The following is a 19,521-nucleotide window of genomic DNA, read 5'->3' on the forward strand; positions in this document are numbered from 1 at the left end:
CGCGCCTGCTCTCGTCAGATCGCAGACTTCTACCCAGCTTAGGGCCTGGTAAGTACCAGCATGGGAGACTGGCTGGGAATCCCGGGTGCAGTTGACATTTTAATCTGTTGCCGCCTTCCGCTCCGATTCGGAAAAGGATTTATTGATGCTTAAATCCACAACACACAGGGTGTGAAGCTGTCAACGGCCATCCTAAGCCTGAACGTGCCTGCTCTCCTCAGATCACAGACTGCTGCCCGGCAGTTACCGGCATGGGAGACTGGCTGGCAATACAAGGTGCCATTGACATTTTGCTCTGTTGCCGCCTTCCTCTCCGATTAACAAAAATATTTATTGATGCTTAAATCCACAATATACAAGGCGTGAAGATGTCAACGGCCATCCTAAGCTGAACGCGCCTGCTCTCGTCAGATCGCAGACCGCTACCCAGCTTAGGGCCCAGTAAGTACCGGCATGGGAGACTGGCTGGGAATCCGGGTGCAGTTGACATTTTGCTCTGTTGCCGCCTTCCGTTCCGATTCCGAAAAGGATTTATTGATGCTTAAATGCACAGTATAAAAAGCATGAAGCTGTCAATGGCCATCCTAAGCTGAACGCGCCTGCTCTCGTCAGATTGCAGACTGCTACCCAGCTTAGGGCCCGGTAAGTACTGGCATGGGAGACTGGCTGGGAATACCGGTTGCCATTGACATTTTGCTCTATTGCTGCCTTCCGCTCCGATTCCGAAAAGAATTTATTGATGCTTAAATCCACAGTATACAAGGTGTGAAGCTGTCAACGGCCATCCTAAGCTTAACGCGCCTGCTCTCGTCAGATCTTAGGGCCCGGTAAGTACCGGCATGGGACACTGGCTGGGAATCCCGGCTGCCGTTGACATTTTGCTCTGTTGCCGCCTTCCGTTCCGATTCCGAAAAGGATTTATTGATGCTTAAATGCACAGTATACAAAGTGTGAACCTGTCAACGGCCATCCTAAGCTGAATGCGCCTGCTCTCGTCAGATCGCAGACTGATACCCAGCTTAGGGCCTGGTAAGTACCAGCATGGGAGACTGGCTGGGAATCCCGGGTGCAGTTGACATTTTAATCTGTTGCCGCCTTCCGCTCCGATTCGGAAAAGGATTTATTGATGCTTAAATGCACAGTATAAAGGGCGTGAAGCTGTCAACGGCCATTCTAAGCTGAACGCGCCTGCTCTCGTCAGATCGCAGACTGCTACCCAGCTTAGGGCCCGGTAGGTACCAGCATAGGAGACTGGCTGGGAATCCCAGGTGTTGTTGACATTTTGCTCTGTAGCCGCCTTCCGCTCCGATTCCGAAAAGGATTTATTGATGCTTAAATCCACAGTATACAGGATGTGAAGCCGTCTACGGCTATCCTAAGCTGAATATGCCTGTTCTTGTCAGATCGCAGACTGCTGCCCGGCAAGTACGGGCATGGGAGACTGGCTGGCAATCCAAGGTGCTATTGACATTTTGCTCTGTTGCCGCCTTCCTCTCCGATTCCGAAAAGGATTTATTGATGCTTAAATGCACAGTATAAAAAGCATGAAGCTGTCAATGGCTGTCCTAAGCTGAACGTGCCTGCTCTCGTCAGATCGCAGACTGCTACCCTGCTTAGGGCCCGGTAAGTACTGGCATGGGAGACTGGCTGGGATTCCCGGGTGCGGTTGACATTTTGCTCTATTGCTGCCTTCCGCTCCGATTCCGAAAATAATTTATTGATGCTTAAATCCACAGTATACAAGGTGTGAAGCTGTCGACGGCCATCCTAAGCTTAACGCGCCTGCTCTTGTCAGATCGCAGACTGGTACAGATCTTAGGGCCCGGTAAGTACCGACATGGGACACTGGCTGGGAATCCCGGCTGCCGATGACATTTTGCTCTGTTGCCGCCTTCCGTTTCCGATACCGAAAAGGATTTATTGATGCTTAAATGCACAGTATAAAGGGCGAGAAGCTGGCAACGGCCATCCTAAGCTGAACGTGCCTGCACTCGTCAGATCGCAGACTGCTATCCAGCTTAGGGCCTGGTAAGTACCGGCATGGGAGACTGGCTGGGAATCCCGGGTGCAGTTGACATTTTGCTCTGTTGCCGCCTTCCGTTCCGATTCCGAAAAGGATTTATTGATGCTTAAATGCACAGTATAAAAATCATGAAGCTGTCAATGGCCGTCCTAAGCTGAACGCGCCTGCTCTCGTCAGATCGCAGACTGCTACCCAGCTTAGGGCCTGGTAAGTACTGGCATGGGACACTGGCTGGGAATCTCGGCTGCCGTTGACATTTTGCTCTGTTGCCGCCTTCCGTTCCGATTCCGAAAAGGATTTATTGATGCCTAAATGCACAGTATAAAGGGCAAGAAACTGTCAACGGCCATCCTAAGCTGAACGCGCCTGCTCTCGTCAGATTGCAGACTGCTACCCAGCTTAGGGCCCAGTAAGTACCGGCATGGGAGACTGGCTGGGAATCCCGGATGCAGTTGACATTTTGCTCTGTTGCCGCCTTCCGCTCCGATTCCGAAAAAGGATTTATTGATGCTTAAATGCGCAGTATAAAAATCACGAAGCTGTCAATGGACATCCTAAGCTGAACACGCCTGCTCTTGTCACATCGCAGACTGCTAAGAAGCTTAGGGCCCGGTAAGTACTGGCATGGGAGACTGGCTGGGAATCCCTGTTGACATTTTGCTCTTATGCCGCCTTCAGTTCCGATTCCGAAAAGGATTTATTGATGCTTAAATGCACAGTATACAAAGTGTGAAGCTGTCAACGGCCATCCTAAGCTGAACGCGCCTGCTCTCGTCAGATCGCAGACTGCTACCCAGCTTAGGGCCTGGTAAGTACCAGCATGGGAGACTGGCTGGGAATCCCGGGTGCAGTTGACATTTTAATCTGTTGCTGCCTTCCGCTCCGATTCGGAAAAGGATTTATTGATGCTTAAATGCACAGTATAAAGGGCGTGAAGCTGTCAACGGCCATCCTAAGCTGAACGCGCCTGCTCTCGTCAGATCGCAGACTGCTACCCAGCTTAGGGCCCGGTAAGTACCAGCATGGGAGACTGGCTGGGAATCCCAGGTGTTGTTGACATTTTGCTCTGTAGCCGCCTTCCGCTCCGATTCCGAAAAGGATTTATTGATGCTTAAATCCACAGTATACAGGGTGTGAAGCCGTCTACGGCTATCCTAAGCTGAATGTGCCTGTTCTTGTCAGATCGCAGACTGCTGCCCGGCAAGTACGGGCATGGGAGACTGGCTGGCAATCCAAGGTGCTATTGAAATTTTGCTCTGTTACCGCCTTCCTCTCCGATTCCGAAAAGGATTTATTGATGCTTAAATGCACAGTATAAAAAGCATGAAGCTGTCAATGGCCATCCTAAGCTGAACGCGCCTGCTCTCGTCAGATTGCAGACTGCTACCCAGCTTAGGGCCCGGTAAGTACTGGCATGGGAGACTGGCTGGGAATACCGGTTGCCATTGACATTTTGCTCTATTGCTGCCTTCCGCTCCGATTCCGAAAAGAATTTATTGATGCTTAAATCCATAGTATACAAGGTGTGAAGCTGTCAACGGCCATCCTAAGCTTAACGCGCCTGCTCTCGTCAGATCGCAGACTGGTACAGATCTTAGGGCCCGGTAAGTACCGGCATGGGACACTGGCTGGGAATCCCGGCTGCCGTTGACATTTTGCTCTGTTGCCGCCTTCCGTTCCGATTCCGAAAAGGATTTATTGATGCTTAAATGCACAGTATACAAAGTGTGAACGTGTCAACGGCCATCCTAAGCTGAATGCGCCTGCTCTCGTCAGATCGCAGACTGATACCCAGCTTAGGGCCTGGTAAGTACCAGCATGGGAGACTGGCTGGGAATCCCGGGTGCAGTTGACATTTTAATCTGTTGCTGCCTTCCGCTCCGATTCGGAAAAGGATTTATTGATGCTTAAATGCACAGTATAATGGGCGTGAAGCTGTCAACGGCCATCCTAAGCTGAACGCGCCTGCTCTCGTCAGATCGCAGACTGCTACCCAGCTTAGGGCCCGGTAGGTACCAGCATGGGAGACTGGCTGGGAATCCCAGGTGTTGTTGACATTTTGCTCTGTAGCCGCCTTCCGCTCCGATTCCGAAAAGGATTTATTGATGCTTAAATCCACAGTATACAGGGTGTGAAGCCGTCTACGGCTATCCTAAGCTGAATGTGCCTGTTCTTGTCAGATCGCAGACTGCTGCCCGGCAAGTACGGGCATGGGAGACTGGCTGGCAATCCAAGGTGCTATTGACATTTTGCTCTGTTGCCGCCTTCCTCTCCGATTCCGAAAAGGATTTATTGATGCTTAAATGCACAGTATAAAAAGCATGAAGCTGTCAATGGCTGTCCTAAGCTGAACGTGCCTGCTCTTGTCAGATCGCAGACTGCTACCCAGCTTAGGGCCCGGTAAGTACTGGCATGGGAGACTGGCTGGGAATCCCGGGTGCGGTTGACATTTTGCTCTATTGCTGCCTTCCGCTCCGATTCCGAAAATAATTTATTGATGCTTAAATCCACAGTATACAAGGTGTGAAGCCGTCTACGGCTATCCTAAGCTGAATGTGCCTGTTCTTGTCAGATCGCAGACTGCTGCCCGGCAAGTACGGGCATGGGAGACTGGCTGGCAATCCAAGGTGCTATTGACATTTTGCTCTGTTGCTGCCTTCCTCTCCGATTCCGAAAAGGATTTATTGATGCTTAAATGCACAGTATAAAAAGCATGAAGCTGTCAATGGCTGTCCTAAGCTGAACGCGCCTGCTCTCGTCAGATCGCAGACTGCTACCCAGCTTAGGGCCTGGTAAGTACTGGCATGGGAGACTGGCTGGGAATCCCGGGTGCCGTTGACATTTTGCTCTATTGCTGCCTTCCGCTCCGATTCCGAAAAGAATTTATTGATGCTTAAATCCACAGTATACAAGGTGTGAAGCTGTCGACGGCCATCCTAAGCTTAACGCGCCTGCTCTTGTCAGATCGCAGACTGGTACAGATCTTTGGGCCCGGTAAGTACCGGCATGGGACACTGGCTGGGAATCCCGGCTGCCGTTGACATTTTGCTCTGTTGCCGCCTTCCGTTTCCGATTCCGAAAAGGATTTATTGATGCTTAAATGCACAGTATAAAGGGCAAGAAGCTGTCAACGGGCATCCTAAGCTGAACGTGCCTGCTCTCGTCAGATCGCAGACTGCTACCCAGCTTAGGGCCCGGTAAGTACCAGCATGGGAGACTGGCTGGGAATCCCAGGTGTCGTTGACCTTTTGCTCTGTTGCCGCCTTACGCTCCGATTCCGAAAAGGATTTATTGATGCTTAAATCCACAGTATACAGGGTGTGAAGATGTCTACGGCCATCCTAAGCTGAATGCGCCTGTTCTCGTCAGATCGCAGACTGCTACCCAGCTTCGGGCCTGGTAAGTACCAGCATGGGAGACTGGCTGGGAATCCCGGGTGCAGTTGACATTTTGCTCTGTTTCTGCTCCGATTCCGAAAATTATTTATTGATGCTTAAATCCACAGTATACAAAGTGTGAAGCTGTCAACGGCCATCCTAAGCTTAACGCGCCTGCTCTCGTCAGATCGCAGACTGGTACAGATCTTAGGGCCCGGTAAGTACCGGCATGGGACACTGGCTGGGAATCCCGGCTGCCGTTGACATTTTGCTCTGTTGCCGCCTTCCGTTCCGGTTCCGATTCCGATTCCGAAAAGGATTTATTGATGCTTAAATGCACAGTATACAAAGTGTGAACCTGTCAACGGCCATCCTAAGCTGAATGCGCCTGTTCTCGTCAGATCGCAGACTGGTACAGATCTTAGGGCCCGGTAAGTACCAGCATGGGAGACTGGCTGGGAATCCCAAGTGTCGTTGACCTTTTGCTCTGTTGCCGCCTTCCGCTCCGATTCCGAAAATAATTTATTGATGCTTAAATCCACAGTATACAAGGTGTGAAGCTGTCGACGGCCATCCTAAGCTTAACGCGCCTGCTCTTGTCAGATCGCAGACTGGTACAGATCTTAGGGCCCGGTAAGTACCGGCATGGGACACTGGCTGGGAATCCCGGCTGCCGATGACATTTTGCTCTGTTGCCGCCTTCCGTTTCCGATTTCGAAAAGGATTTATTGATGCTTAAATGCACAGTATAAAAGGCAAGAAGCTGTCAACGGCCATCCTAAGCTGAACGTGCCTGCTCTCGTCAGATCGCAGACTGCTACCCAGCTTAGGGCCTGGTAAGTACCAGCATGGGAGACTGGCTGGGAATCCCGGGAGTCGTTGACCTTTTGCTCTGTTGCCGCCTTACGCTCCGATTCCGAAAAGGATTTATTGATGCTTAAATCCACAGTATACAGGGTGTGAAGATGTCTACGGCCATCCTAAGCTGAATGCGCCTGTTCTCGTCAGATCGCAGACTGCTACCCAGCTTCGGGCCTGGTAAGTACCAGCATGGGAGACTGGCTGGGAATCCCGGGTGCAGTTGACATTTTGCTCTGTTTCCGAAAATTATTTATTGATGCTTAAATCCACAGTATACAAAGTGTGAAGCTGTCAACGGCCATCCTAAGCTGAACGCGCCTGCTCTCGTCAGATCGCAGACTGCTACCCAGCTTAGGGCCTGGTAAGTACCAGCATGGGAGACTGGCTGGGAATCCCGGGTGCAGTTGACACTTTAATCTGTTGCCGCCTTCCGCTCCGATTCGGAAAAGGATTTATTGATGCTTAAATCCACAATACACAGGGTGTGAAGCTGTCAACGGCCATCCTAAGCCTGAACATGCCTGCTCTCCTCAGATCGCAGACCGCTGCCCGACAGTTACCAGCATGGGAGAATAGCTGGCAATCCAAGGTGCCGTTGACATTTTGCTTTGTTGCCGCCTTCCTCTCCGATTAATAAAAATATTTATTGATGCTTAAATGCACCTGGGAATCCCGGGTGCAGTTGACATTATGCTCTGTTGCCGCCTTCCGTTCCGATTCCGAAAAGGATTTATTGATGCTTAAATGCACAGTATAAAAATCATGAAGCTGTCAATGGCCATCCTAAGCTGAACGCGCCTGCTCTCGTCAGATCGTAGACTGCTACCCAGCTTAGGGCCTGATAAGTACTGGCATGGGACACTGGCTGGGAATCCCGGCTGCCGTTGACATTTTGCTCTGTTGCCGCCTTCCGTTCCGATTCCGAAAAGGATTTATTGATGCTTAAATGCACAGTATAAAAATCATGAAGCTGTCAACGGCCATCCTAAGCTGAACGCGCCTGCTCTCGTCAGATTGCAGACTGCTACCCAGCTTAGGGCCCAGTAAGTACCGGCATGAGAGACTGGCTGGGAATCCCGGGTGCAGTTGACATTTTGCTCTGTTGCCGCCTTCCGCTCCGATTCCGAAAAAGGATTTATTGATGCTTAAATGCGCAGTATAAAAATCATGAAGCTGTCAATGGACATCCTAAGCTGGACGCGCCTGCTCTCGTCACATCGCAGACTGCTACCCAGCTTAGGGCCCGGTAAGTTCTGGCATGGGAGACTGGCTGGGAATCCCGGTTGCCGTTGACATTTTGCTCTTATGCCGCCTTCTGCTCCGATTCCGAAAAGGATTTATTGATGCTTAAATGCACAGTATACAAAGTGTGAAGCTGTCAACGGCCATCCTAAGCTGAACGCGCCTGCTCTCGTCAGATCGCAGACTGCTACCCAGCTTAGGGCCCGGTAAGTACCAGCATGGGAGACTGGCTGGGAATCCCAGGTGTTGTTGACATTTTGCTCTGTAGCCGCCTTCCGCTCCGATTCCGAAAAGGATTTATTGATGCTTAAATCCACAGTATACAGGGTTTGAAGCCGTCTACGGCTATCCTAAGCTGAATGTGCCTGTTCTTGTCAGATCGCAGACTGCTGCCCAGCTTCGGGCCTGGTAAGTACCAGCATGGGAGACTGGCTGGGAATCCCAGGTGTCGTTGACATTTTGCTCTGTTGCCGCCTTACGCTCCGATTCCGAAAATTATTTATTGATGCTTAAATCCACAGTATACAAAGTGTGAAGCTGTCAACGGCCATCCTAAGCTGAACGCGCCTGCTCTCGTCAGATCGCAGACTTCTACCCAGCTTAGGGCCTGATAAGTACCAGCATGGGAGACTGGCTGGGAATCCCGGGTGCAGTTGACATTTTAATCTGTTGCCGCCTTCCGCTCCGATTCGGAAAAGGATTTATTGATGCTTAAATCCACAATACACAGGGTGTGAAGCTGTCAACGGCCGTCCTAAGCCTGAACGTGCCTGCTCTCCTCAGATCACAGACTGCTGCCCAGCAGTTACCGGCATGGAAGACTGGCTGGCAATACAAGGTGCCATTGACATTTTGCTCTGTTGCCGCCTTCCTCTCCGATTAATAAAAATATTTATTGATGCTTAAATCCACAATATACAAAGCATGAAGATGTCAACGGCCATCCTAAGCTGAACGCGCCTGCTCTCGTCAGATCGCAGACCGCTACCCAGCTTAGGGCCCAGTAAGTACCGGCATGGGAGACTGGCTGGGATTCCGGGTGCAGTTGACATTTTGCTCTGTTGCCGCCTTCCGTTCCGAATCCGAAAAGGATTTATTGATGCTTAAATGCACAGTATAAAAAGCATGAAGCTGTCAATGGCCATCCTAAGCTGAACGTGCCTGCTCTCGTCAGATTGCAGACTGCTACCCAGCTTAGGGCCCGGTAAGTACTGGCATGGGAGACTGGCTGGGAATACCGGTTGCCATTGACATTTTGCTCTATTGCTGCCTTCCGCTCCGATTCCGAAAAGAATTTATTGATGCTTAAATCCACAGTATACAAGGTGTGAAGCTGTCAACGGCCATCCTAAGCTTAACGCGCCTGCTCTCGTCAGATCGCAGACTGGTACAGATCTTAGGGCCCGGTAAGTACCGGCATGGGACACTGGCTGGGAATCCCGGCTGCCGTTGACATTTTGCTCTGTTGCCGCCTTCTGTTCCGATTCCGAAAAGGATTTATTGATGCTTAAATGCACAGTATACAAAGTTTGAACCTGTCTATGGCCATCCTAAGCTGAACGCGTCTGCTCTCGTCAGATCGCAGACTGCTACCCAGCTTAGGGCCCGGTAGGTACCAGCATGGGAGACTGGCTGGGAATCCCAGGTGTTGTTGACATTTTGCTCTGTAGCCGCCTTCCGCTCCAATTCCGAAAAGGATTTATTGATGCTTAAATCCACAGTATACAGGGTGTGAAGCCGTCTACGGCTATCCTAAGCTGAATGTGCCTGTTCTTGTCAGATCGCAGACTGCTGCCCGGCAAGTACGGGCATGGGAGACTGGCAGGCAATCCAAGGTGCTATTGACATTTTGCTCTGTTGCTGCCTTCCTCTCCGATTCCGAAAAGGATTTATTGATGCTTAAATGCACAGTATAAAAACCATTAAGCTGTCAATGGCTGTCCTAAGCTGAACGCGCCTGCTCTCGTCAGATCGCAGACTGCTACCCAGCTTAGGGCCTGGTAAGTACCGGCATGGGAGACTGGCTGGGAATCCCGGGTGCAGTTGACATTTTGCTCTGTTGCCGCCTTCCGCTCCGATTCCGAAAAAGGATTTATTGATGCTTAAATGCGCAGTATAAAAATCATGAAGCTGTCAATGGCCATCCTAAGCTGGACGTGCCTGCTCTCGTCACATCGCAGACTGCTACCCAGCTTAGGGCCCGGTAAGTACTGGCATGGGAGACTGGCTGGGAATCCCGGTTGCCGTTGACATTTTGCTCTTATGCCGCCTTCAGTTCCGATTCCGAAAAGGATTTATTGATGCTTAAATGCACAGTATACAAAGTGTGAAGCTGTCAACGGCCATCCTAAGCTGAACGCGCCTGCTCTCGTCAGATCGCAGACTGCTACCCAGCTTAGGGCCTGGTAAGTACCAGCATGGGAGACTGGCTGGAAATCCCGGGTGCAGTTGACATTTTAATCTGTTGCTGCCTTCCGCTCCGATTCGGAAAAGGATTTATTGATGCTTAAATGCACAGTATAAAGGGCGTGAAGCTGTCAACGGCCATCCTAAGCTGAACGCGCCTGCTCTCGTCAGATTGCAGACTGCTACCCAGCTTGGGGCCCGGTAAGTACCAGCATGGGAGACTGGCTGGGAATCCCAGGTGTTGTTGACATTTTGCTCTGTAGCCGCCTTCCTCTCCGATTCCGAAAAGGATTTCTTGATGCTTAAATGCACAGTATAAAAAGCATGAAGCTGTCAATGGCCATCCTAAGCTGAACGCGCCTGCTCTCGTCAGATCGCAGACTGCTACCCAGCTTAGGGCCCGGTAAGTACCAGCATGGGAGACTGGCTGGGAATCCCGGGTGCCGTTGACATTTTGCTCTATTGCTGCTTTCCGCTCCGATTCCGAAAATAATTTATTGATGCTTAAATCCACAGTATACAAGGTGTGAAGCTGTCGACGGCCATCCTAAGCTTAACGCGCCTGCTCTTGTCAGATCGCAGACTGGTACAGATCTTAGGGCCTGGTAGGTACCGGCATGGGACACTGGCTGGGAATCCCGGCTGCCGTTGACATTTTGCACTGTTGCCGCCTTCCGTTTCCAATTCCGAAAAGGATTTATTGATGCTTAAATGCACAGTATAAAGGGCAAGAAGCTGTCAACGGCCATCCTAAGCTGAACGTGCCTGCTCTCGTCAGATCGCAGACTGCTACCCAGCTTAGGGCTCGGAAAGTACCAGCATGGGAGACTGGCTGGGAATCCCAGGTGTCGTTGACATTTTGCTCTGTTGCCGCCTTACGCTCCGATCCCGAAAAGGATTTATTGATGCTTAAATCCACAGTATACAGGGTGTGAAGATGTCTACGGCCATCCTAAGCTGAATGCGCCTGTTCTCGTCAGATCGCAGACTGCTTCCCAGCTTCGGGCCTGGTAAGTACCAGCATGGGAGACTGGCTGGGAATCCCGGGTGCAGTTGACATTTTGCTCTGCTTCTGCTCCGATTCCGAAAATTATTTATTGATGCTTAAATCCACAGTATACAAAGTGTGAAGCTGTCAACGGCCATCCTAAGCTGAACGCGCCTGCTCTCGTCAGATCGCAGACTGCTACCCAGCTTAGGGCCCGTTAAGTACCAGCATGGGAGACTGGCTGGGAATCCCAGGTGGTGTTCACTTTTTGCTCTGTAGCCGCCTTTCGCTTCGATTCCGAAAATGATTTATTGATGCTTAAATCCACAGTATACAGGGTGTGAAGCCGTCTACGGCTATCCTAAGCTGAATGTGCCTGTTCTTGTCAGATCGCAGACTGCTGCCTGGCAAGTACGGGCATGGGAGACTGGCTGGCAATCCAAGGTGCTATTGACATTTTGCTCTGTTGCCGCCTTCCTCTCCGATTCCGAAAAGGATTTATTGATGCTTAAATGCACAGTATAAAAAGCATGAAGCTGTCAATGGCCATCGTAAGCTGAACGCGCCTGCTCTCGTCAGATCGCAGACTGCTACCCAGCTTAGGGCCCGGTAAGTACTGGCAGGGGAGACTGGCTGGGAATTCCAGGTGCCGTTGACATTTTGCTCTATTGCTGCCTTCCGCTCCGATTCCGAAAATAATTTATTGATGCTTAAATCCACAGTATACAAGGTGTGAAGCTGTCGACGGCCATCCTAAGCTTAACGCGCCAGCTCTCGTCAGATCGCAGACTGGTACAGATCTTAGGGCCCGGTAAGTACCGGCATGGGACACTGGCTGGGAATCCCGGCTGCCGTTGACATTTTGCTCTGTTGCCGCCTTCCGTTCCGATTCTGAAAAGGATTTATTGATGCTTAAATGCACAGTATACAGGGTGTGAAGATGTCTACGGCCATCCTAAGCTGAATGCGCCTGTTCTCGTCAGATCGCAGACTGCTTCCCAGCTTCGGGCCTGGTAAGTACCAGCATGGGAGACTGGCTGGGAATCCCGGGTGCAGTTGACATTCTGCTCCGATTCCGAAAATTATTTATTGATGCTTAAATCCACAGTATACAAAGTGTGAAGCTGTCAACGGCCATCCTAAGCTGAACGCGCCTGCTCTCGTCAGATCACAGACTGCTACCCAGCTTAGGGCCCGTTAAGTACCAGCATGGGAGACTGGCTGGGAATCCCAGGTGTCGTTGACATTTTGCTCTGTTGCCGCCTTACGCTCCGATTCCGAAAAGGATTTATTGATGCTTAAATCCACAGTATACAGGGTGTGAAGATGTCTACGGCCATCCTAAGCTGAATGCGCCTGTTCTCGTCAGATCGCAGACTGGTACAGATCTTAGGGCCCGGTAAGTACCGGCATGGGACACTGGCTGGGAATCCCGGCTGCCGTTGACATTTTGCTCTGTTGCCGCCTTCCGTTCCGATTCCGCAAAGGATTTATTGATGCTTAAATGCACAGTATAAAGGGCGAGAAGCTGTCAACGGCCATCCTAAGCTGAACGCGCCTGCTCTCGTCAGATCGCAGACTGCTACCCAGCTTAGGGCCCGGTAAGTACCAGCATGGGAGACTGGCTGGGAATCCCGGCTGCCGTTGACATTTTGCTCTGTTGCCGCCTTCCGTTTCTATTCCGAAAAGGATTTATTGATGCTTAAATGCACAGTATACAAAATGTGAAGCTGTCAACGGCCATCCTAAGCTGAACGCGCCTGCTCTCGTCAGATCGCAGACTGCTACCCAGCTTAGGGCCCGGTAAGTACCAGCATGGGAGACTGGCTGGGAATCCCGGGTGCAGTTGACATTTTGCTCTGTTGCCGCCTTCCGCTCCGATTCGGAAAATTATTTATTGATGCTTAAATGCACAGTATAAAGGGCGTGAAGCTGTCAACGACCATCCTAAGCTGAACGCGCCTGCTCTCGTCAGATCACAGACTGCTACCCAGCTTAGGCCCGGTAAGTACCAGCATGGGAGACTGGCTGGGAATCCCAGGTGTTGTTGACATTTTGCTCTGTAGCCGCCTTCCGCTCCGATTCCGAAAAGGATTTATTGATGCTTAAATCCACAGTATACAGGGTGTGAAGCCGTCTACGGCTATCCTAAGCTGAATGTGCCTGTTCTTGTCAGATCGCAGACTGCTGCCCGACAAGTACGGGCATGGGAGACTGGCTGGCAATCCAAGGTGCTATTGACATTTTGCTCTGTTGCCGCCTTCCTCTCCGATTCCGAAAAGGATTTATTGATGCTTAAATGCACAGTATAAAAAGCATGAAGCTGTCAATGGCCATCCTAAGCTGAACGCGCCTGCACTCGTCCGATCGCAGACTGCTACCCAGCTTAGGGCCCGGTAAGTACTGGCATGGGAGACTGGCTGGGAATCCTGGGTGCTGTTGACATTTTGCTCTATTGCTGCCTTCCGCTCCGATTCCGAAAAGAATTTATTGATGCTTAAATCCACAGTATACAAGGTGTGAAGCTGTCGACGGCCATCCTAAGCTTAACTCGCCTGCTCTCGTCAGATCGCAGACTGGTACAGATTTTAGGGCCCGGTAAGTACCGGCATGAGACACTGGCTGGGAATCCCGGCTGCCGTTGACATTTTGCTCTGTTGCCGCCTTCCGTTCCGTTCCGATTCCGAAAAGGATTTATTGATGCTTAAATGCACAGTATAAAGGGCGAGAAGCTGTCAACGACCATCCTAAGCTGAACGCGCCTGCTCTCGTCAGATCGCAGACTGCTACCCAGCTTAGGGCCCGGTAAGTACTGGCATGGGAGACTGACTGGGAAGCCCAGGTGCTGTTGACATTTTGCTCTATTGCTGCCCTCCGCTTCGATTTCGAAAAGAATTTATTGATGCTTAAATCCACAGTATACAAGGTGTGAAGCTGTCGACGGCCATCCTAAGCTTAACGCGCCTGCTCTCGTCAGATCGCAGACTGGTACAGATCTTAGGGCCCGGTAAGTACCGGCATGGGACACTGGCTGGGAATCCCGGCTGCCGTTGACATTTTGCTCTGTTGCCGCCTTACGCTCCGATTCCGAAAAGGATTTATTGATGCTTAAATCCACAGTATACAGGGTGTGAAGATGTCTACGGCCATCCTAAGCTGAATGCGCCTGTTCTCGTCAGATCGCAGACTGGTACAGATCTTAGGGCCCGGTAAGTACCGGCATGGGACACTGGCTGGGAATCCCGGCTGCCGTTGACATTTTGCTCTGTTGCCGCCTTCCGTTCCGATCCGATTCCGAAAAGGATTTATTGATGCTTAAATGCACAGTATAAAGGGCGAGAAGCTGTCAACAGCCATCCTTAGCTGTATGCGCCTCCTCTCGTCCGATCGCAGACTGCTACCCAGCTTAGGGCTCGGTAAGTACCAGCATGGGAGACTGGCTGGGAATCCCGGCTGCCGTTGACATTTTGCTCTGTTGCCGCCTTCCGTTCCGATTCCGAAAAGGATTTATTGATGCTTAAATGCATAGTATACAAAATGTGAAGCTGTCAACGGCCATCCTAAGCTGAACGTGCCTGCTCTCGGCAGATCGCAGACTGCTACCCAGCTTAGGGCCTGGTAAGAACCAGCATGGGAGACTGGCTGGGAATCCCGGGTGCAGTTGACATTTTAATCTGTTGCCGCCTTCCGCTCCGATTCGGAAAAGGATTTATTGATGCTAAAATGCACAGTATAAAGGGCATGAAGCTGTTAACGGCCATCCTAAGCTGAACGCGCCTGCTCTCGTCAGATCGCAGACTGCTACCCAGGTTAGGGCCCGGTAAGTACCAGCATGGGAGACTGGCTGGGAATCTCAGGTGTTGTTCACATTTTGCTCTGTAGCTCTGTAGACATTTTGCTCCGATTCCGAAAAGGATTTATTGATGCTTAAATCCACAATATACAGGGTGTGAAACCGTCTACGGCTATCCTAAGCTGAATGCGCCTGTTCTTGTCAGATCGCAGACTGCTGCCCGGCAAATACGGGCATGGGAGACTGGCTGGCAATCCAAGGTGCTATTGACATTTTGATCTGTTGCAGCCTTCCTCTCCGATTAAAAAAAATATTTATTGATGCTTAAATCCACAGTATACAAGGCATGAAGATGTCAACGGCCATCCTAAGCTGAACGCGCCTGCTCTCGTCAGATCGCAGCCTGCTACCCAGCTTAGGGCCCGGTAAGTACTGGCATGGGAGACTGGCTGGGAATCCCGGCTGCCGTTGACATTTTGCTCTGTTGCCGCCTTCCGTTCCGATTCCGAAAAGGATTTATTGATGCCTAAATGCACAGTATAAAGGGCGAGAAGCTGTCAACGGCCATCCTAAGCTGAACGCGCCTGCTCTCATCAGATCGCAGACTGGTACAGATCTAAGGGCCCGGTAAGTACCGGCATGGGACACTGGCTGGGAATCCCGGCTGCCGTTGACATTTTGCCCTGTTGCCGCCTTCCGTTCCGATTCCGAAAAGGATTTATTGATGATTAAATGCACAGTATACAAAGTGTGAAGCTGTCAACGGCCATCCTAAGCTGAACGCGCCTGCTCTCGTCAGATCGCAGACTGCTTCCCAGCTTAGGGCCTGGTAGGTACCAGCATTGGAAACTGGTTGGGAATCCCGGGTGCAGTTGACACTTTAATCTGTTGCCGCCTTCCGCTCCGATTCGGAAAAGGATTTATTGATGCTTAAATGCACAGTATAAAGGGCGTGAAGCTGTCAACGGCCATCCTAAGCTGAACGCGCCTGCCCTCTTCAGATCGCAGACTGCTACCCAGCTTAGGGCCCGTTAAGTACCAGCATGGGAGACTGGCTGGGAATCCCGGATGCAGTTGACATTTTGCTCTGTTTCTGCTCCGATTCCGAAAATTATTTATTGATGCTTAAATCCACAGTATACAAAGTGTGAAGCTGTCAACGGCCTTCCTAAGCTGAACGCGCCTGCTCTCGTCAGATCGCAGACTGCTACCCAGCTTAGGGCCTGGTAAGTACCAGCATGGGAGACTGGCTGGGAATCCCAGGTGTTGTTGACATTTTGCTCTGTAGCCGCCTTCCGCTCTGATTTGGAAAAGGATTTATTGATGCTTAAATCCACAGTATACAGGGTGTGAAGCTGTCTACGGCTATCCTAAGCTGAATGTGCCTGTTCTTGTCAGATCGCAGACTTTTACCCAGCTTAGGGCCCGGTAAGTACCAGCATGGGAGACTGGCTGGGAATCTCAGGTGTTGTTGACATTTTGCTCTGTAGCTCTGTAGACATTTTGCTTCGATTCCGAAAAGGATTTATTGATGCTTAAATCCACAATATACAGGGTGTGAAGCCGTCTACGGCTATCCTAAGCTGAATGTGCCTGTTCTTGTCAGATCGCAGACTGCTGCCCGGCAAGTACGGGCATGGTAGACTGGCTGGCAATCCAAGGTGCTATTGACATTTTGCTCTGTTGCCGCCTTCCTCTCCGATTCCGAAAAGGATTTATTGATGCTTAAATGCACAGTATAAAAAGCAAGAAGCTTTCAATGGCCATCCTAAGCTGAACGCGCCTGCTCTCGTCAGATCGCAGACTGCTTCCCAGCTTCGGGCCTGGTAAGTACCTGCATGGGAGACTGGCTGGGAATCCCGGGTGCAGTTGACATTTTGCTCTGTTTCTGCTCCGATTCCGAAAATTATTTATTGATGCTTAAATCCACAGTACACAAAATGTGAAGCTGTCAACGGCCATCCTAAGCTGAACGCGCCTGCTCTCGTCAGATCGCAGACTTCTACCCAGCTTAGGGCCTGGTAAGTACCAGCATGGGAGACTGGCTGGGAATCCCGGGTGCAGTTGACATTTTAATCTGTTGCCGCCTTCCGCTCCGATTCGGAAAAGGATTTATTGATGCTTAAATCCACAGTACACAGGGTGTGAAGCTGTCAACGGCCATCCTAAGCCTGAACGTGCCTGCTCTCCTCAGATCACAGACTGCTGCCCGGCAGTTACCGGCATGGGAGACTGGCTGGCAATACAAGGTGCCATTGACATTTTGCTCTGTTGCCGCCTTCCTCTCCGATTAATAAAAATATTCATTGATGCTTAAATCCACAATATACAAAGCATAAAGATGTCAACGGCCATCCTAAGCTGAACGCGCCTGCTCTCGTCAGATCGCAGACCGCTACCCAGCATAGGGCCCAGTAAGTACCGGCATGGGAGACTGGCTGGGAATCTGGGTGCAGTTGACATTTTGCTCTGTTGCCGCCTTCCGTTCCGATTCCGAAAAGGATTTATTGATGCTTAAATGCACAGTATAAAAAGAATGAAGCTGTCAATGGCCATCCTAAGCTGAATGCACCTGCTCTCGTCAGATTGCAGACTGCTACCCAGCTTAGGGCCCGGTAAGTACTGGCATGGGAGACTGGCTGGGAATACCGGTTGCCATTGACATTTTGCTCTATTGCTGCCTTCCGCTCCGATTCCGAAAATAATTTATTGATGCTTAAATCCACAGTATACAAGGTGTGAAGCTGTCAACGGCCATTCTAAGCTTAACGCGCCTGCTCTCGTCAGATCGCAGATTGGTACAGATCTTAGGGCCCGGTAAGTACCGGCATGGGACAATGGCTGGGAATCCCGGCTGCCGTTGACATTTTGTTCTGTTGCCGCCTTCCGTTCCGATTCCGAAAAGGATTTATTGATGCTTAAATGCACAGTATACAAAGTGTGAACCTGTCAACGGCCATCCTAAGCTGAATGCGCCTGCTCTCGTCAGATCGCAGACTGCTACCCAGCTTAGGGCCCGGTAGGTACCAGCATGGGAGACTGGCTGGGAATCCCAGGTGTTGTTGACAGTTTGCTCTGTAGCCGCCTTCCGCTCCGATTCCGAAAAGGATTTATTGATGCTTAAATCCACAGTATAGAGGGTGTGAAGCCGTCTACGGCTATCCTAAGCTGAATGTGCCTGTTGTTGTCAGATCGCAGACTGCTGCCCGGCAAGTACGGGCATGGGAGACTGGCTGGCAATCCAAGGTGCTATTGACATTTTGCTCTGTTGCCGCCTTCCGTTTCCGATTCCGAAAAGGATTTATTGATGCTTAAATGCACAGTATAAAGGGCGAGAAGCTGTCAACGGCCATCCTAAGCTGAACGTGCCTGCTCTTGTCAGATCGCAGACTGCTACTCAGCTTAGGGCCCGGTAAGTACCAGCATGGGAGACTGGCTGGGAATCCCAGGTGCAGTTGACCTTTTGCTCTGTTGCCGCCTTACGCTCCTTACGCTTACGATTTATTGATGCTTAAATCCACAGTATACAGGGTGTGAAGATGTCTACGGCCATCCTAAGCTGAATGCGCCTGTTCTTGTCAGATCGCAGACTGTTACCCAGCTTAGGGCCTGGTAAGTACCAGCATGGGAGACTGTCTGGGAATCCCGGGTGCAGTTGACACTTTAATCTGTTGCCGCCTTCCGCTCCGATTCGGAAAAGGATTTATTGATGCTTAAATCCACAATACACAGGGTGTGAAGCTGTCAACGGCCATCCTAAGCCTGAACGTGCCTGCTCTCCTCAGATCGCAGACTGCTGCCCGGCAGTTACCGGCATGGGAGACTGGCTGGCAATCCAAGGTGCCGTTGACATTTTGCTTTGTTGCCGCCTTCCTCTCCGATTAATAAAAATATTTATTGATGCTTAAATCCACAGTATACAAGGCGTGAAGATGTCAACGGCCATCCTAAGCTGAACGTGCCTGCTCTCGTCAGATCGCAGACTGCTACCCAGCCTAGGGCCCATTAAGTACCGGCATGGGAGACTGGCTGGGAATCCCGGGTGTAGTTGACATTTTGCTCTGTTGCCGCCTTCCGTTCCGATTCCGAAAAGGATTTATTGATGCTTAAATGCACAGTATAAAAATCATGAAGCTGTCAATGGCCATCCTAAGCTGAACGGGCCTGCTCTCGTCAGATCGCAGACTGCTACCCAGCTTAGGGCCTGGTAAGTACTGGCATGGGACACTGGCTGGGAATCCCGGCTGCCGTTGACATTTTGATCTGTTGCCGCCTTCCGTTCCGATTCCGAAAAGGATTTATTGATGCCTAAATGCACAGTATAAAGAGCGAGAAGCTGTCAACGGCCATCCTAAGCTGAACGCGCCTGCTCTCGTCAGATTGCAGACTGCTACCCAGCTTAGGGCTCAGTAAGTACCGGCATGGGAGACTGGCTGGGAATCCCGGGTGCAGTTGACATTTTGCTCTGTTGCCGCCTTCCGCTCCGATTCCGAAAAAGGATTTATTGATGCTTAAATGCGCAGTATAAAAATCATGAAGCTGTCAATGGCCATCCTAAGCTGGACGCGCCTGCTCTCGTCACATCGCAGACTGCTACCCAGCTTAGGGCCCGGTAAGTACTGGCATGGGAGACTGGCTGGGAATCCCGGTTGCCGTTGACATTTTGCTCTTATGCTGCCTTCAGTTCCGATTCCGAAAAGGATTTATTGATGCCTAAATGCACAGTATACAAAGTGTGAAGCTGTCAACGGCCATCCTAAGCTGAACGCGCCTGCTCTCGTCAGATCGCATACTGCTACCCAGCTTAGGGCCTGGTAAGTACCAGCATGGG

At 50.8% G+C, this 19,521-nt stretch overlaps 15 pseudogenes; all 15 read left to right on the forward strand.

The window, feature by feature from the left end:
• The first annotated feature begins 1,160 nt into the window (after positions 1–1,160).
• On the forward strand, positions 1,161–1,280 carry LOC130326500 (5S ribosomal RNA; annotated as a pseudogene).
• A 1,480-nt stretch (positions 1,281–2,760) lies between these two features.
• LOC130351925 (5S ribosomal RNA) lies at positions 2,761–2,880 on the forward strand (annotated as a pseudogene).
• An 82-nt stretch (positions 2,881–2,962) lies between these two features.
• Positions 2,963–3,082, forward strand: LOC130321055 (5S ribosomal RNA; annotated as a pseudogene).
• An 878-nt stretch (positions 3,083–3,960) lies between these two features.
• LOC130352377 (5S ribosomal RNA) lies at positions 3,961–4,080 on the forward strand (annotated as a pseudogene).
• A 664-nt stretch (positions 4,081–4,744) lies between these two features.
• On the forward strand, positions 4,745–4,864 carry LOC130353003 (5S ribosomal RNA; annotated as a pseudogene).
• Positions 4,865–6,165: 1,301 nt separating this feature from the next.
• LOC130352726 (5S ribosomal RNA) lies at positions 6,166–6,285 on the forward strand (annotated as a pseudogene).
• A 266-nt stretch (positions 6,286–6,551) lies between these two features.
• Positions 6,552–6,671, forward strand: LOC130351926 (5S ribosomal RNA; annotated as a pseudogene).
• A 967-nt stretch (positions 6,672–7,638) lies between these two features.
• LOC130321067 (5S ribosomal RNA) lies at positions 7,639–7,758 on the forward strand (annotated as a pseudogene).
• Positions 7,759–10,241: 2,483 nt separating this feature from the next.
• LOC130317163 (5S ribosomal RNA) lies at positions 10,242–10,361 on the forward strand (annotated as a pseudogene).
• Positions 10,362–12,427: 2,066 nt separating this feature from the next.
• Positions 12,428–12,547, forward strand: LOC130333850 (5S ribosomal RNA; annotated as a pseudogene).
• An 82-nt stretch (positions 12,548–12,629) lies between these two features.
• Positions 12,630–12,749, forward strand: LOC130352652 (5S ribosomal RNA; annotated as a pseudogene).
• An 882-nt stretch (positions 12,750–13,631) lies between these two features.
• Positions 13,632–13,751, forward strand: LOC130323827 (5S ribosomal RNA; annotated as a pseudogene).
• Positions 13,752–15,044: 1,293 nt separating this feature from the next.
• On the forward strand, positions 15,045–15,164 carry LOC130352449 (5S ribosomal RNA; annotated as a pseudogene).
• A 681-nt stretch (positions 15,165–15,845) lies between these two features.
• On the forward strand, positions 15,846–15,965 carry LOC130348050 (5S ribosomal RNA; annotated as a pseudogene).
• A 1,673-nt stretch (positions 15,966–17,638) lies between these two features.
• LOC130352078 (5S ribosomal RNA) lies at positions 17,639–17,758 on the forward strand (annotated as a pseudogene).
• Positions 17,759–19,521: the final 1,763 nt, after the last annotated feature.

This window comes from Hyla sarda, chromosome 1 (genome assembly GCF_029499605.1).
Source record: "Hyla sarda isolate aHylSar1 chromosome 1, aHylSar1.hap1, whole genome shotgun sequence".
Classification (NCBI taxonomy): domain Eukaryota; kingdom Metazoa; phylum Chordata; class Amphibia; order Anura; family Hylidae; genus Hyla; species Hyla sarda.